This window comes from Crinia signifera, chromosome 11 (assembly GCF_055691185.1).
Source record: "Crinia signifera chromosome 11, ASM5569118v1, whole genome shotgun sequence".
Classification (NCBI taxonomy): Eukaryota; Metazoa; Chordata; class Amphibia; order Anura; family Myobatrachidae; genus Crinia; species Crinia signifera.
In genome coordinates, this window is record NC_139227.1 from 57,697,264 (window position 1) to 57,715,964 (window position 18,701).

General features: G+C 44.1%; 1 long non-coding RNA gene across 1 annotated transcript in view; it reads right to left on the reverse strand.

Moving 5' to 3' along the window:
* LOC146045951 (uncharacterized) overlaps nt 1-18,701 on the reverse strand; it is a 221,064-nt gene that overhangs the window by 120,187 nt on the left and 82,176 nt on the right. Inside the window, exon 3 of the long non-coding RNA XR_014465692.1 lies at nt 2,985-3,023. This is a non-coding gene — a long non-coding RNA (uncharacterized LOC146045951). The remainder of the gene's footprint in view (nt 1-2,984; nt 3,024-18,701) is intronic.

Genomic DNA, 18,701 nt, shown 5'->3' on the forward strand with positions numbered 1-18,701 from the left:
ACACATTTTGGTATATGGGAAATCTATCCCTAAATTATACTAAATATATCGAGGGACCTCCTATGGGTGGAATACCACACTGACATATCTCAGAATATTCAACCCATTATACCCAAGAAAAGCCCCCACAAAGCAATAATAAATAAACACGTGTGGTAATATTTCTTTATTGATACAGATTTGAAATCAGATGTAAGGACTCTAGCGGGAATACACCCCAATTGATATCAGAGTACTAACACCAACATTCGGATCTACCTACACTTTTAAAATCTTTAAATCACATTTTCTCTCTTACTCACTGTCTGTTGATCAATGTAAAAAATCTTTTAACCCCTTATTTCGCTACATGTGGTGGCTTCCTTATCCATCATGGTCCTAATAAAGATAAAAGGAACCTCCACTTTTTAACAATATTTGAAAAGGAATAAAACCAATTATATTTCCCATGATTGTCCAGTAAGGAGTGCATCCGTACAAACTCTTTTTTCTTTTTTTTGACCAAGTATGGAATTACCCAGTTCCTCTCCGCTAAGGTTGTAACTTGCACACTGGTTGTGTCTCCCAAGGTGCATAACCTTACATTTATCTACATTGAACCTCATCTTCCATTTTTTTGCCCACTCATCTAGAATTGCAAGATCATTTTGAAGCATGGTTACATCTTCTGATACCCAGTAGTCTCAGGCTGACTTCTGGGTATCGGGATCCTAGCCCTCTGAGCAGCAAGGAGCCATTACTAGAGGGGCGTAGTCTCAGGCTGACTTCTGGGTATCGGGAGCCTAGCCCCAGTGGTCAGAAGTACAGAGCAGCAAAGAGCCATTACCAGAATTACGAAGTCTCAGGCTGAATGCTGGGTATGAGGATCCTAGTCCCGGTGGTCAGAAGTACAGAGCAGCAAGGAGCCATTACCAGAGGGACATCCCAGACTCAGGAGCCTAGCCCTGGCAAACAGAACTACAGAGCAGCAAGGAGCCATTACAAGAGGGACGTAGCCCCAGGTTGACTGCTGGGTGGTCCCTTGCTCCGGTGGTCAGAAGTACAGAGCAGCAATGAGCCAATACAAGAGGGACATAGGGGGTTATTTTGGTTCATTCTTTCTGACAAAATCCTTCTTAGATGGACAAAACCATGTGCACTGCAGGTGGGTCAGATGTAACTTGTGCAGAGAGAATTAGATTTGGTGGGGTTTTACTTCAAAGTGAGATCTATATTGCAGTATAAAAATAAAGCAGTCAGTATTTTCCCTGCACAGAAGCAAAATAACTCACCCAAATCTAATTCTTTCTGCACATTTTACATCTGCCCCCTGCAGTGCACATGGTTTTGTCCATCTAAGAAGAATTTTGTCAGAAAGAGTGAACCAAAATAACCACATTGAGTATCAGGAGCCTTGCCCCGGAGACCAGAACTACAGAGCAGCAAGGAGCCATTACCAGAGTGTCGTCATCACAGGCTGACTGCTGGGTATCGGGAGCCTAGCCCCAGTGGTCAGAAGTACAGAGCAGCAAGGAGCCAATATCAGAGGGATGTAGTCTCAGGCTGACTGCTGGAAATCAGGAGCCTAGCCCCGGTGACCAGAACTACAGAGCAGCAAGGAGCCATTACCAGAGGGACGTAGTCTCCTGCTGACTGCTTTATATTGGGAGACTAGCCCCGCTGGTCAGAGGTACAGAGCAGCAAGGAGCCATTGCAGTGGAAATAGGGCTAGGAGGTTGCAGCCCTGGGAGATAATGGGATACAATGGGAGACCAAGAAAGCGATTTCCCAGTGTAGATAACCAGGAAGGTAATACAGATGCCATTGTTCTTCCCACTCCTGTTGCAATTATCTGCTAATATGGGTGTGACATATTAGCTCCTCTAGATAAGTCAACCTGAGCAGCTAAGGTCGTGACTGGGATTCACTTTGGACACACGAGTCCCCTCTATGAGGTATGCTGCCACCAACAAAGCCTGATTTAACGCTTTCAAATTGCGCTAGGAGCGCCTTGCTGCCCCTGACCACCCAATGCAGTATAAAAACAAAGGTAACGTTGACCGCTCTTCCTTGGCTTAAAGTCCTCAGAATACAAAATCAGAAACTGGAAATATGTATTAGAAATATTGTATAAGATCTTAATGCCATCCTACCACCCAGAATACAAACGTGCTGGAGAAGATCACGCAACATCAAAGATCACCTGGTTCAGAGCCACTTACCCAAGATATGCGAACCAAGATTCAACAGAAAAGGCTCTAAGAGCTGTGGCCACTGTAAAGCCTGTAAATTTATGGTTCCTAAGGAAGACTTCATCGACAAAAATTCAAAAATATGGAAAATACAGAGTCTAATAACCTGTACCACTGTTGGCACCGTATATCATCTGGAGTGCCCATGTGGAAAGAAGTTCAAAAATCTCACCTCAGTTGCCAGGCACTTCCTGCGAGAACACAATGGAGACCCTAAGGGCCTCATGGCTATCGGAATGAGACACATTCAGTTGGGCATACGGGGCGGTGATTTGGACAAACAGCTTTTACGTTTTGAGACCAAAATGATTTATCTTTTGGACAGTCTCTTCCCGAAGGGACTCAATGAGGCAAACAGTTATGTGCCCTTTCTCTGATGAGACGATCTGAGACATGATAGATTATACCAGCCTTAAAAACCTCTCTATCCTGACTCCTTTTATATTCCATCAACAAAGGAAGAAATAACATCTTAAACCCTCCGAGGGTAATATATATAAAGAATATAACAAAAGATTCTCCCTTTATATTCTCTATCATATCTGCATAATAAATAGATAATCTGATGAGACGATCTGAGACATGATTGATTATACCAGCCTTAAAAAACTTTCCCATCCTTATTTTTTTATATTCCACCAATAGAGGAAGAAATAACATTTTAAAACCCTCCGAGGATATGTAATGAATATAATAATAAATCCTCCCTTCATACTTTCTACTACACCTGCATAACAAATATAATATACTTACCGTTGAGTGGTAAACTCTGAGCCTCGAACCCCGGAAACCCTGAAAGGGAAAAAGATGAGAAAAGATCATCAGTAGGATCTATATATTTGTTAATTTAATGAGAAATCATCTCGCCCCCCTCTTCTTCTTCATCTTCTCAGATATTCACATATATTCCCCATGAAAGAGCATTTTCCTCCTCTTTTCCCTTCCCTTTTTCACTCCTTTCCTCCCCTTTTCTTCCCCCTTCTTCTTCTTTTCTTTTTTATGGGGTCTTAATGTCCTCTGTAAATTCGAATAAGAAAATCCCGCTCCTCTGAGATTTTCACGAAAACAAAGAAACGTTATTTTATTCCATATGACATCAACTGTACTGTAAATTGGCCCAATAGGGAGTCATTTAAGATTAACTATGATAATGGGACTGAACCCACATTACAATGAGGTTAACAGCCCCTTTTTGTTCACGAAATACTACACTATTTACATTAAGGTGTAACATTTAACATTTACTCACTTCACATTAATTCACATTGCATTTTCTCCCCTCATTTCTTCCCTAGCACTCACATCATCACTTAATTTTGCAACACAGTGTTTATCACCCCATACTCCCCTTCCCTCTCAAACCATCACTTTTTAAATACTTTACAGTTATTTTCACTGTACACAAACATATACATATTGCTTATGAACCACATGTCACAAACTGAGCACTAATTACTCTTCTATATATTTTTTCACTAGATTCACACCACACCAATGTTTTACTACTTTTTATTATTAATTCAATATGGTTATTGTATTATTTAGGAAACACAATACACTCTCAATGCAGAGCTATGGATAATCGATAAGACCAATCACCCAATTAGTCATAAAACTCTAAGGGACAATTATGTGAAACCCGTCTGGATATTGTTTCTGATATTGTGGATAGAAGGGACCAATGTACAAATGGCGCTGATAAAAAACGAAGGTTTAATAACCATATTTATACAGTATGTTATACTTTATGCCGGTTCCAGGGCCGGGGTTATGGATGAAATTATAGACCTACTTCCGGGTACGGAGCCACAACTCACATGATTGGTCGTATAGGATCACATGTGAGACAACGTGACTGTACACATGATGCGGACGTCAGTAAGACGCCCGATCTCACAGATCACGTGCTGCGGGACGCGGTGCACCTGGTACGGCGACGCCGACCACGTGACGCAGTTACCCGATCACGTGACCCAACGGGGGAGTGAGGATGACAGATACGTCATTCCAAAAAGGAGTGTCATTGATATGAATGCAGAGCGGCGATTGGATCACGCATGCACGTGATACCAGCGCAGACACTGCATTGGTGGGAGATCTAGATAAATACCCATCAGCTAGGACAAACAGGTTGGCCTTGAAAAAGCTGAAAGTCAGCGAAACGCTTGCGTTGGCTAAACATCTACCATCTGATATGCTTGTTAGCCTAAAAATGTTGATATTGTGATTTTAGTGTATTGGGAAACCACTAGTCCACCCAGGTGTTAATAGACAACACCAGAGGTGAAGCAGGTATAAACCACCTTACAGGTGCATTTGGGCTATTGCCTTGATCAAATAAGGGATAATTCAAATCCCACCCTACAACCCATTATACCTACCTGGGCGCTCTAAAAACACATTGAGAAACCCAAGACACTGTGAAATTTATATTGTCTAAAAACTCCTTGAATTTGGTTCTGGCGCTATAAATGAGACATAACAATAAAAAAAAATTTTTTTGCACTCTTCTCTTGTGACCCCCAATAAAACCAGCAGACTATCATATATATAAAAAAACTGAGTCTGATTAAAATCTTACCTATTTTGGTTAAACCACCAGTAGGTGGCACCAAAAGACAAGTATTGAGACGATCACATCTAAGTACTAGACTGAGAACTGTTATGGTCAACCACCAGTAGGTGGCACCAGGTCCCTGTCCACCAATAAAGGTGTAAGACAGAGAACAGTTTCTCTAACCAATATATTTTTTGTGATATTTTTTGTGACCTTAATCTCGGTTTAAAAACGAATTATTAAGGGGTGGTCGATAGGAGTGAAAACATAAGAAACTCTCATAATAAAAGTAGCCAAAAACCCATTCAATAAGGGTACAACTCTTTGTGTGTATAACACTACATCACTGGCTAAAATTCAACAGGTCATTTTCAGATAGGATTCAAGTGTAATTTTAAAAACACATATTTTCCTATCTTTGAGCACATAGTGTGTATATGTCTTGTATGTCCTGATTTTAACCTCTATTTTTTCGCTTCATTCCCAAATAAATATATTGTGGGATTATTAACGCTAAAGAATTAAAAGCTATGTTTTATGACTCTATTTTTTCAGTGCGTTCCCCCTAAAGCAGTTTCTTTTTCCTCTTCTTGTTTAAAATATTATTTATTCCAAGAAAATACTACAGAGCTTTAGTGATAAAAATGGTACAAAGTGCACACAAAAAAAAATACAACTCAGAAATAAATGGGAATTAAAAAATGATAGAACTGTATCTTACACCCAAGTACTGGTTCTATAGTGGGGAGTCTCCACATGAAATATCCGGTCGCTTCCAGCTAGCTTGCTGTTCCCCCAAGAAGTACCAAAACCATAGGGACAAAAGGAGCAGATATACCTGCAGGCTTTCTCATCCCTCCCACCCTTGGGATTTTGACAATTTCCCTGCTGGACCTAGTGAATGTCCCTAGATAATTGATCTCCTACATTAAGCATTCGTCTGCTGTTTTCGAAGTGATTGATACACATTCCGTATCCAGTGAGATGCATAACAGACAGGCTTCACTAATATGAATTCACATTGTCAGTTCCTTCTTGAGAATTTTTCATCATACTTTACAAGCAAAAATATACCGGTGATATGATTCAATATCTCTTGGTGGCCTTAATGTCTAAGGATTCACTGTGTTAATTGTCATATTTTATATGTATTATTTCTTTTAATATTAAATTGTTATACTATTGAGAACCATCTGGTCCAACTATAGCTAGGGCCAAGTCCATCACAATGGTATCAATGAATAGGCACTACTGTGCGCATAATACCGACCATAATATTAAGAAATGTTTACATGAAGTACAAAGATATGCAGGGAGTTGATAAAAGGCCCTCTGCGATAACTGGGCCAAGCAAGTGTTATTCACAAGAAATAAGGACGGGCTGCAAGGTCACTGGCAGCTCTGTGATTCCCCACAGCCCCTCTCAGCAGGGTCACTGATGGCTCTGGAATACCCCACTGTCCCTCTCTGGTCTCCATGGCTGCCGGGTCACTGGCAAATTAGTTTCTCATTGCTGCAAGGTCACTAGCAGCTCTGTGACCCCCGTCTGTCCTTCTCTGGTCTCCCTTGGATGAAGAGTCACTGGCGGCTCTTTGATTCCCCCACTGTCCCTCTCTGATCTCCCATGGATGCAGGGTCACTGGCAAATCAGTGATCAATACACTGTCCCTCTTTGGACGACCATGGCAGCAGGGTCACTGGTGGCTCTAATTCCCCCATTTTTCCTCTCTGGTCTCCCATGGCTGCAGGGTCACTGGCAGCTATGTGATATCCCACTGTCTCTCTCTGGTCTCCATGGCTGCATGGTCACTGGATGCTCTGTCATTCCCCACTGTCCCTCTCTAATCGTCCATGGCTTCAGGGTCACTAGTGGCTCTGTGATATCCCACTGTCCCTCTCTGGTCTTCCATGGCTGCAAGTTCACTGGGGGCTCTGTGATGCCCCCACTGTGCTTCTCTGGTCTACCATGGCTGAAGGGTCACTGGCGGCTCTGTGAGTCCCCAACTGTCCCTCTCTAGTCTCCCATGGCTGCAGGGTCATTAGTGGCTTTGTGATTCCCCCACTGTCCCTCTCTGGTCTCCCATGGCAGCAGGGTCACTGGTGGCTCTGGGATACCCCACGGTCCCTCTCTGGTCTCTCATTGCTGCTGGGTCACATGTGGCTCATATTACCCACTGTCCCTTTCTGGTCTCACATAACTGCAGGGTCACTGGCAGCTCTGGTATACCCAGTGACACTGCAGCCATTGTCCCTCTCTGGTGTGCCATGACTGAAAGGTCACTGGCGGCTCTGTGATTCCCCCACTTTCCCTCTCTGGTCTCCCATGGCTGCCGGGTTACTGGTGGCTCTGTGATTCCTCCACTGTCCCTCTCTGGTCTCCCATGGATGCAGGGTCACTGGCAGATCTGTAATATCCCACTGTCCCTCTCTGGTCTCACATGGCTTCAAGGTCACTGGCAGCTCTGTGAATCCCCCACTTTCCGTCTCTGGTCTCCCATGGCTGCCGGGTTACCGGTGGCTCTGATTCCTCCACTGTCCCTCTCTGGTCTTCCATGGATGCAGGGTCACTGACAGCTCTGTGAATACCCCACTGTCCCTCTCTGGTTGTCCATCGCTGCAGTGTCACTGGATGCTCTGTAATTCCCCACTATCCCTCTCTGGGCTCCCATGGCTGCAAGGTCACTGGCGGCTGTTAATCCCCTACTGTCCCTCTCTGGTCATCCATGTCTGCAGGGTCACTGGTGGCTCTAATTCCCACACTGTCCCTCTCTGGTATCCCATGGCTGTAGGGTCACTGGGTGCTTTGAGAAACCCCCACTTTCCCCCTATGTTCTCCTATGGCCGCTGGATTACTGGATGCTCTGTCATTCCCCCCACTGTCCCTCCATTTTTCCATGTCTGCAAGGTCACTAGCGGCTCTGATTCCCTCACTGTCCCTCTCTGTTCTCCCATGGCTGCAGGTTCATTGGAGACTTCATCATTCCCCACTTTCCCTCTATGGTCTCCCATGGCTGCAGGGTCACTGGTGGCTTTGTGAATCACTCCACTGTCCCTCTATCGTCTCCCATAGCTGCAGAGTCACTGTATGCTCTGTGATTCCCCACTGTCCCTCTTTGGTCTCCCATGCATGCAGTCACTGATGGCTGAAGGGTCACTGGCGGCTCTGTGAATCCCCAACAGTCCTTCTCTGGTCTCCCATGCATGCAGTCACTGATGGCTCTGTGATTATCCCACTGTCCCTCTCTGGTCTACCATGGCTGCAGGCTTATTGGAGGCTCTGTGAGTCCCCACAATCCCTCTCTGGTCTTCCATGGCTGCAGTTCTGTGATTCCCCACTGTCTCCCTCTGGTCTCCCATGGGTGCAAGGTCAATGGCAGCTCAGAATATCCACTGTCCCTCTCTGGTCTCCCATCACTTTAGTGTCACTGGATGCTCTGTAATTCCCCACTGTCCTCTGGTCTCCCATGGCTGCAGGGTCACTGGTGGCTGTGATATCCCGCTGTCCCTCTCTGGTCTCCCATTGTAGCAGGGTCATTGTTGGCTCTGTGATTCCACCACAGTCCCTCTTTGGTTTCCACTGGCTGCAGGGTCACTGATGGCTATGATATCCCACTGTCCCTCTCTAGTCTCCCATGGCTGCAGGGTCACTGGCGGCTCTTTGATATCCTACTGTCCCTCTCTGGTCTTCCATGGCTGCAGGGTCATAGGTGGCTCTGTGATTCCCCCACAGTCTCCCTCTCTGGTCTCCCATGGCTGTATTGTCACTGGAGGCTCTCATTCCCCACTGTCCTGCTCTGGTCTCCCAGGGCTGAAGGCTCACTGGCAGCTCTGTGATTCCCCCATAGTCTCCCTCTCTGGTCTCCCATGGCTGTATTGTCACTGGAGGCTCTCATTCCCCACTGTCCCTCTATGGTCTCCCATGGCTGCACGGTCACTGGCGGCTCTTTGATTCCCCCACTATCCCTCTCTGGTCTCCCATGGCTGCAGGATCACTGGATTCTCTATGATTTCCCCACTGTCCCTCTCTGGTCTCCCATGGCTTTAGGGTCACTGGCGGCTCTGTGATTCCCTACTACCTCTATTTTCCCATGGCTGCATGGTCACTGATGGCTCTGGGATACTCTTCTATCCCTCTCTGGTCTCCCATGGCTTTAGGGTCACTGACTGTTTTGTGATTCCCCCACTGTCCCTCTCTGGTCTCCGATGGCAGCAGGGTCACTGATGGCTCTGGGATACTCCACTGTCCCTCTCTGGTCGTTCATGGTTGCAGGGTAACTGGCGGCTCTGTGTTTTCCCTTGTCTCTCTCTGGTCTCCCATAGCTGCATGGTCACTGGCGGCTCTGTGTTTCCCCACTGTTTCTCTCTGGTTGTCCATGGCTGCAGGGTCACTGGCGGCTTTGTGAAACCCCCACTGGCCCTTTATGGTCTCCCATGGCTGCAGGGTCACTGGTGGCTCTGTGATACCCCCACTGTCACTGGTCTCCCATGACTGAAAGGTCTCTGGTTTCTCTGTGATTCCACACTGTCTCCCTCTCTGGTCTCCCATGGCTGCACATTCACTGGTGGCTCTAATTCCTCCTCTGTCCCTCTCTGGTTTCTAATGGCTGGATAGTCAGTGGCTGCTTAGATTACCCACTGTTTCTCTCTGGTCTCCCATGGTTTCAGTGTCACTGGATGTTCTCTAATTCCCCACTGTCCATCTGGTCTCCCACACCTGCATGGTCACTGGATGCTCTGGGTTTCCCCACTGTCACTTTCTGGTCTTCCCTGGCTGCAAGGTCACTGGCAGCTCAGAATACCCACTGTCCCTCACTAGTCTCCCATGGCTGCAGTGTCACTGGATGCTCTGTAATTTGCCGCAGTCCCTCTCTGGTCTCCTATGGCTGCAGGGTCAGTGGCGGCTCTGTGATTCCCCCACTGTCCCTCTCTGGTCTCCCATGGCTGCAAGGTCACTGGCGGCTCTGTGATTCCCCCACTGCCCCTCTCTCTCTGGTCTCCCATGGATGCAGGGTCACTGGTAACTCCGTGATCCTCCACTGTCCCTCTCTGGTCTTCCATGTCTGCAGGATCACTGGCAGCTTTGTGATTCCCCCACTGTCCCTCTCTGGTCTCCCATGGCTGCAGGGTCATAGGTGATTCTGTGATTCCCCCACTGTTCTTCTCTGGTCTCCCGTGGCTGCAGGTTCATTGGAGACTTCATCATTCCCCACTTTCCCTCTATGGTCTCCTATGGCTGCAGGGTCACTGGCAGCTATGTGATATCCCCACTGCCCTCTCTTGTCTCACATGGCTGCAGGATCACTGGATGTTCTGTGATTCCCCACTTTCCCTCTCTGCTCTTCCATGGCTGCAGGTTAACTGATGACTCTGGGATACCCTACTGTCCCTCTCTGGTCTCCCATGGCTGAAGGGTCACTGGCGGCTCTAATTCCCCCTCTGTCCCTCTCTGGTCTACCATGTCTGCAGGGTCACTGGTGGCTTTGTGAAACCCCCACTGTCACTGGTCTCCCATGGCTGAAAGGTCACTGGCAGCTCTGTGATTCCCCCATTTTTCCTCTCTGGTCTCCCATGGCTGCAGGATCACTGGCGGCTATGGGATATCCCACTGTCCCTCTCTGGTCTCCATGACTGCACGGTCACTGGATGCTCTGTGATTCCCCGTTGTTTCTCTCTGGTCTCCCATGGCAGCAGGGTCACTGATGGCTCTGGGATACCCTGCTGTCCATCTCTGGTCTCCCATGGCTGCAGGGTCACTGGCGGCTCTAATTCCCCCACTCTGGTCTCTAATAACTGCACAGTCAGTGGCTGCTTAGATTACCCATTGTTTCTGGTCTCCCAGGGTCACTGGATGCTCTGTCCATCTCTGGTCTCCCATGGCTGCAGAGTGACTGGCAGCTTTGAGAAACCCCCACTGTACCTCTTTGGTCTCCAACGGCTGCAGGGTCACTGGCTGCTCTGGGATAATTCACTTTCCCTATCTGGTCTCCCATGGCTGCAAGGTTACTAATGGCTCTGGCCCTTTATGGTCTCTAATGGCTGCAAGGTCACTGGATGCTCTGTGATTTCCCCCTCTGTCCCTCTCTGGTCTCCCATGGCTGCAAGGTAACTGGATGCTCTGTGATTCCCCACTGTCCCTCTCTGGTCTCCCATGGCTGCAAGGTCACTGGATGCTCTGTGATTCCCTTACTGTCTCTCTCTGGTCTCCCATGGCTGCAAGGTCACTGTATGCTCCGTGATTCCCTTACTGTCTCTCTCTCTGGTCTCCCATTTCTACACAGTGATTAGCGGCTCTGTGATTTCCTTACTGTGCTTCTCTGGTCTCCCATGGCTGAAGGGTCACTGGCGGCTCTGTAAATCCCCCACTGTCATTCTCTGGTCTCCCATGACTGCAGTGTCACTGGATGCTCTGTAATTCCCCACTGTCCCTCTCTGGTCGTCTATGGCTGCAGTCACTGGTGACTCCTGATTCTGCCACTGTCCCTCTCTGGTCTCCCATTACTGCAGGGTCACTGGTGGCTCTGTGATATCCCACTGTCCCTCTCTGGTCTACCATGGTTGCAGGGTCACTGTCAGTTCAGATTTCCCACTGTCCCTTTTTGACGACAGGGGTTTGTGGAGTGACAATAGCGCAATTAATTGAAACATAACACAAGAGGTACACCGCCTCTATGGATACACAATAGAAAATCAAAATGTTCTGGTGTAGCGCGACCTCTTCAAAAATGTTCTGTACACAATTGAATGACAAAGCTGGATTTATTTACAATATCAGAACAATGTGAAAAAATTAACATAAATATTAAATGTACTGTTTTAGCACCAATGGGAGCACCAATAGGATCGCATAGCATGTAATTTCATCTCTGGGTTGATCAATGAATAGCGTGATCTCACCGTATATAGGCGCTTTGGTGTGCTAGGCTTCAAATAAAGATCTGCAGCACCACCGCAGATGGCTTGATAAGGTGTAGTTTCCCAGGATAAAGTGCAGAAGTGCATCCAGGATAAAGTGTCCAAGTGCTAGTAAAGTGCAAACAGTGCATGGGCAGTCAATCAGTATGTGCCCCAATTTGTAGGAGCAACGCATTTCGAGGACACACAGGTCTTCTTTTTCAAGCTGGATATATACATATACTGCCGCCTTAGTCCCTTTTAAACCCACTTCCTGGGTCTTCTCTAACAATGTAACCAATCAGACTTCCGCAATTTTCACGGACCGCAAGTGTCGTGCGTTCCACACGACACTTCCGGTTTGCGTTCCACCGGGCATATCGCTACTTCCGCTCCTCCGTTCGAGCTGGACTTTTAGCAAGTAAAAAGTCCTTTGTAAATGTTCCCTCTGTATTTCCATATATGTTCCTCTGCCAGACTTCTCTCCGCATTATAAAGATCACTTTTTCAGTGAATCTGTAGATCTGGTATTTTCAGATCTCTGTTCGCCATTCAGGGAAGCAGTGAGGGCAATCAGGGAAACAGGAATTTTCATGGGGGTGGCTACTGGATACTATTGCATTGGTTATCTCGAAATTTGTAGACTGGCAGCCATGAGCAAACACTTTGGCTGATGGACATGAATATAGAGCCAGAAAATGAGTCAAAAAAGGTGCCTGTAATACCAAATTTCTGTAATGTTTGTTGCATATAGCCCCAGTGCAGCCTATCAAATGCTTTTTCAGCATCAAGCGAGAGTAATAGAAGAGGCTGACTGGAACAACAACAGTGTTTGATAATATTTAGGACCTTCTTGTGTTGTCATATGCTTGTCTGCCAGCCACAAATCCCACCTGATTTGCAAATATTTTTACATCAACATTAAGCAGAGCAATAGGGCAGTAATTTTGCACTGGGGTGAGAGGTTTCCCAGGTTTTGGAATCGTAACAATTTGCGACTCTAACATCTCCTTTGGGAATGAGGAAAGAGTGGTGTAATCTTGAAAAAGATTCAAAAGAACTGGGGCAATGGTCTTCTTAAATTGTTTATAAAAATTGGTAGTGAAGCCATCAGGACCAGGTGCTTTGTTGAGGGGTAATTTAGAGATAGCTAACTCCACCTCTTGAAGAGTCCACGGGGAGTTTAAAAAGTCAGACTCTGCAGAATTTGGTTGAGGGGTACTGGGATCGCTTTTTTAGGTTATAATAGTCCGCAAAGGTGACAGCTATGCCAAAGGGGTCTACTATTTTGTTACCGGAGGAGTTATAAATAGCCTGGATGCGCTCCTTAGCTCTGAGTCCTTGGAGTTTGCGTGCTAGTAGACGTCCGGTTTTATTGTCTAAGGCAGGGGTACTGAAACTATTTTGCTCAGGGGCCCCATCAGACAATAAAAATATTTACAGGACCCCAGCAATTTACTGCAGAAGGTCATCACTTCACATGTGTAGTCAGCATTTTACATGGCACAAAATGGAGGCACAAAATGATGGGAGGAGTCTAACATAACAGACAATTCAACAGATGTTTTAGACTCTTTGAATTACTGACTGAGATTAGAAAGTCATCAGCCTGATGGTCAGCAACATGGAGTCGTGACCCCATGCTGAGAAGGTCGGGCCCACTTTGGGGTCAGGACCCACAGTTTGAGAACTGCTGGTCTACGGTATAGTATTTTTGGTTTAATCGTTGAATGTTTTGGTGTATATCCACTAGTGTGTAGGAGTTGAGGTGGTCTCTCGTGGCCTAAAGACGTTTATAAATGTCTGTGTTTGAACGGTTTTGTTTATGTTCTTTTTCTAGGTGGATTACTGCCTGTTCCGCCTTGTCTCTTGATTTTCTAAAGTCCCTTTTTAATTTTGACGCGATTTGTATGGCAGTGCCTCGAACAACTGCTTTTAAAGAACACCAGTGGGTTTGGGATGAAGTGTGCGAGGGGTTGTTAGTTTCAAGATACAGGTCTAAGGAAGTTTGTATTGCATGAGTGCTTTCTGGATTCTGAAGTAAATGTGGGCTTAACCTCCAGGGGCCTGGCAGTCTCTTATAGGAAGAGGAGAGCCATGTAATAAAAACAGCGCAGAAACTCCATTTTGGTCTTTTTGTTTTTCTTTTGGATCTGTTTGGGGCCTGTACCTTATTGGGTCAGGCAATAGACAGATTGAGTGTACCTGCACTGGTACAGGTGGGAGAACTGCAGCTAGAATACAGATTTATCTTATTTGAAAATTATTACATTTATATATATTTTTTCAGATTTAATAACTAGCGCCCAATCCACCACTAGCAATCTAGTGGTTTTTTGTTGTGTGTTATAATCTAAGTGTATTCAGATTGGGCAGCTCAAATATACAAATTTCATTTTGTCTGACCATCTAAAAATTGTTATTGGCACCATGGCTGAATTTACATGCTTCAGTAAAAGATTGTCAAGAAGAGAACAATATATACAACTTGATAATGGTGAAATTGAAATGAATACTGACTCCCCAGAAAGTGAGATGATAAAGGGTTTTAACAAATTGGAGAATTTGTTGAAAGATGAAATGAGACACTGGTGGGACAGTGTATCCCTCAAAAAATATGTGAAAAATAAACAGATCCCAAGAGGCCTACGAATTTTCAAGGCATTATCTATACAGGATATTCCACTTTTGGATGCCAATTGGCACAAAATTTTAGATGATTGCTCATTTCAATTAATGGAGTTACTTATTAAATATATAGAGAAAAAGATATCACATTAAAAATTGAAGAAACCCAAAAATCTTTATTATACAAAGAGTCCCCAACCTTTAAAGAGAAAGACTCTTTGACTAATAAGAGAGTAGAATCATTTGAAAAAGAACTAGTGGAAAACAAAAAAAGAAAGATCCATAGAGATAACATGGACTACAAAGATAACCGCGTTCATACCTATAGAAAAAGAATAAATTCCATATACAAAGAAAGGGACAACACTGAACCTAACTATGAAAAACCAATAACGAAACCCCACCAAGAGAATACGGTAGTAAGACCTAAACAACGGCAGAATAGAGACCAACATGAAGAAACCCCCTACAGACTTAAATATAGAGATACTCATGCACATTATCCTCAAAAAAACGAAAACGATACATTTAGACCTATTCGAAATCTAAATTCCTCAAGAGAGGATTTTTTAGACCAGCAAAAAAACGAAGTCTACACACATCCAAACAGATATGCACCACTCAGATTGGGCACCCCAAAAAGAGGCAGAGACCTAGAGGAACGAGAGGAGGGAGAAAGTCTAGGAAGAAGGCAGAGATTTGATTAGAAGATTTAGGGATATATAATTTAACCTAAAAAAAACTAGATACAGAACAAATTAAAGTACTACAAAGAGGACTAAATTTTGCCCCCAGTAAAGAGCCAAATATGTTTGACCTATTTGTAGAGTTAAACCAATTTGTTAGAAATTTATGCAGACAAAGATATTTTCAAAAAAATAAAAAATCCTGAGAATAATCCTATTTTGTTGGACTCCAATGACATGGAAACATTGGATTTTTCTGGAACACATGTGGGAAGAAAATAATACTATAGAAAATAAACAAGCATATAAAAAAATATTTGATATGGCAGAAAATAACTCTATACAACAATCTCGAAAAATATTTAAAAACAAATCAAGCTTCTATCCAGACCAACACAAATCAAACACAATAATTTACTTTTATAAAAAAACAATGGATGACCTACAACAAATATGCACTAAAAAAATCAAAATGGGATAACTTAACAAAAAGAGAACATAGAGCACTTATGTTGTTAAAAATGATACATCTGTGGTCATCAAAAGTGCAGATAAGGGGGGGGGTGTCGTACTGCTAGAGAGAACATACTATATTGAAGAAGCATATAGACAGTTGAGAGATGACAATTTCTACGTAAGCCTAAAAAATTCCAAAATGATATAAAAAATATGTTGGAAGAGGCTCTCCGCGAGGGTATGTTAAACAAGGATGAGTTACATTTTTGGTACTCTTTACCTAGCACGGCGCCCGCGATGAGCATCGCGGTCATCGGGGGTAAAAAAATAGCGGCCATCGCATGCACTAAAAAAACGGGTGCGACGCGATGCCCGCGATTTCCCATAGGGATCAATGTTAAAAGTGTCAATGGACGCGATTTTAGTGTTAAATGCCTCAATGCCCGCGATTTGTCCATAGGAAACAATGTTAAATGGGCCACAGAGCCCTAATAGTCCCCCTGAAGTCTGAAATGGCCCCCACAATTGTTAACGCCACCCCACGATCAACGTGAACCCGAAGCGTGGCGAGCGCAGCGGTACGCATCCTCCGACCTTTTCATACCCCCACTATCCACGTCGGCGTGGAGTTGAGAATAAAATAGTGTGGCGAGCGCAGCGAGCCACCGAGCCCAAAGCGTGGCGAGCGGACGCGGATACCTGTGAAGCCCGCGAAGGGACGCGTTTACCTGTGAAGGTATCCGCGTCCCCTCGCGGGGCTCGCTGCGCTCGCCACGCTTCGGGCTCGGTGGCTCGCTGCGCTCGCCACACTATTCTATTCTCAACTCCACGCCGACGTGGATAGTGGGGGTATGAAAAGGTCGGAGGACGCGTACCGCCGCCCCTCGCGGGCTCGCTGCGCTCGCCACGCTTTGGGTTCACGTTGATCGTGGGGTGGCGTTAACAATTGTGGGGGCCATTTCACACTTCAGGGGGACTATTTGGGCTCTGTGGCCCATTTAACATTGTTTCCTATGGAAAAATCGCGGGCATTGAGGCATTGAACACTAAAATCGCGTCCATTGACACTTTTTTTTTTTTTTTTTTATATTTTAAATTTTTATTTCATTTTTTTTTTAAATAAATCGTTAATACAGACAATAGAGTTGCACATTTGCCTGTTAACATTTTTAGACAATACACATACAGATACAATACATGACTTACATACATACATACATATCTCGACGATTTACAATTCTCGAAAGTCAGGATTTACTGGATTAATAGTTTCTTCAATCTATGACACAACGGGGAGGAGTAGGGATAGTATAATTAGGCCTCTTAAGTCTGGACTCCTCTTTAGGTTTCTCTTTAATGTCTATCTATATTCTTCCCCTGTGATTTATACTAGTATCTGGATCTTCTCCCACTCTCTCCATAGTTTACATATTTTAGAGTTTCCTGGATTATTCAGCGTTTCCATCTTAAAATTAAACTTTATTTTGTTTATTACCATCTGTAGAGTAGGGGACTGGTCTTGTTTCTATAGCTGAGCTATGGTTGTTATAATGGCGCTGAGGATTTGATTCAGCAGGTACTTCTTTGCCTGTGCGAAACTAGATACCCCGATGTGTAAGAAGACCATTGGGGTGGTTAGGCACAGTCTCGTTCCCATAAGCTCAGATAAAAAATTTTCCATATCTATCCAAAATCCCTCTAATTTCTTGCAGGACCAAAAGATATGTATGAGATCTCCGCATTCTATAGAGCATCTAAAACACACATCCGTTTGCTCCCTAAATATTCTATGCATCTTAACTGGTGTGTAATATGCGTGGTTAAATATCTTAAGATACCTTTCCGTGTGAATGGATGTTTTGGACATTCGGTGTATCATTCCGAATAGTTGGTCCCATTGGTCCCATTGGTCGATTGACACTTTTAACATTGATCCCTATGGGCGCCGTGCTAGGTAAAGAGTACCTAATTTTTTATATATTCACTACGCGGTCACCCCTATATTTTACCACATCCCCAAAATTCACAAAGCACTCCAAGCACCCCCCGGGAGTCCTATAATTTCGGGAATAAGGGTTTCACTTCTAATTTGTCACAGTTTATGGATCACTTTTGCCAAAAATATGTTGTTAATTTAAAGTCACATATTCGAGACCCCATGCACATATTAAATAAGATGGAATAGGTGGAATGGAAGTCCAATTATTCATTTCTATCACTTGATGTGCGCGCATTATATACACACATCCCCCATAAAAAAGGAGTTGATGTAGTAGCTCACTATTTGAATGGAGATCTCTCAATTCCAGAGAAATTAAAAACCTTCATTTTGGATTCCATCTCTTTCATCCTAACTCACAATTATTTTTTATTTGAAGGGCACTATTTTCTTCAGGTGGTGGGAACGGCCATGGGTACCAGATTCGCGCAGAGTTTTGCCAACCTGTATATGGGGCAATTCGAGGAAGAATATATTTCGAATGGCCCCTTTGGCGCGAATCTGGTATTCTATGGCCGTTACATAGACGATTTGATTATTATTTGGAACGGGAATTCACACACAGCGCACGATTTTGTTAATTATTTAAATATGAACGATTATAATTTAAACTTTACACATTGTTTTGATCACAACACAGTTAACATTTGACTATCTCCGCGGAGAGCTTCTCAAAAAATATCTCTACTGTTAATTTCAAAAAGAAGGTAGATACAAACAACTTCCTTCATTCCTCTAGCGGGCACTATAAACCGAGGTTAACAAATATTCCACTAAATCAGCTGAATAGGCTACGTAGAAATTGTACAGATACAGAAAAATTCTAAATTCAAGCAAATCAAATGTGTATAGACTTCGAAAAGAAAGGATACCCCAGAGAGTTGCTAGAAAATGCATTTAATAAAAGTCTAAATATAGACAGAAAAACTTTACTTACACCTAAAATAACAACAAAAAATACTAATGCACTTCAAGACCCCAATAATCCCAAAACAATGATGACCTTTATAAGCAAATTCAACTCAAAATCTGAACAGATTAAAAAAATTCTAAAAAATAATTATACCCTTCTTGAACAAGATCCAATTCTAAATAGAGTTATTGACCCACAATTAAGAATAGTATTTAAAAAGAACTCTAACTTACAATCTATAATTGCTCCAAGTAAGCTAAGGATAGAAAAACCAATAATAAAGAATGAACAGAACAAAACATGGCTGGGCCAAAAAGAAAAAACAAAAGGATGTTATAGG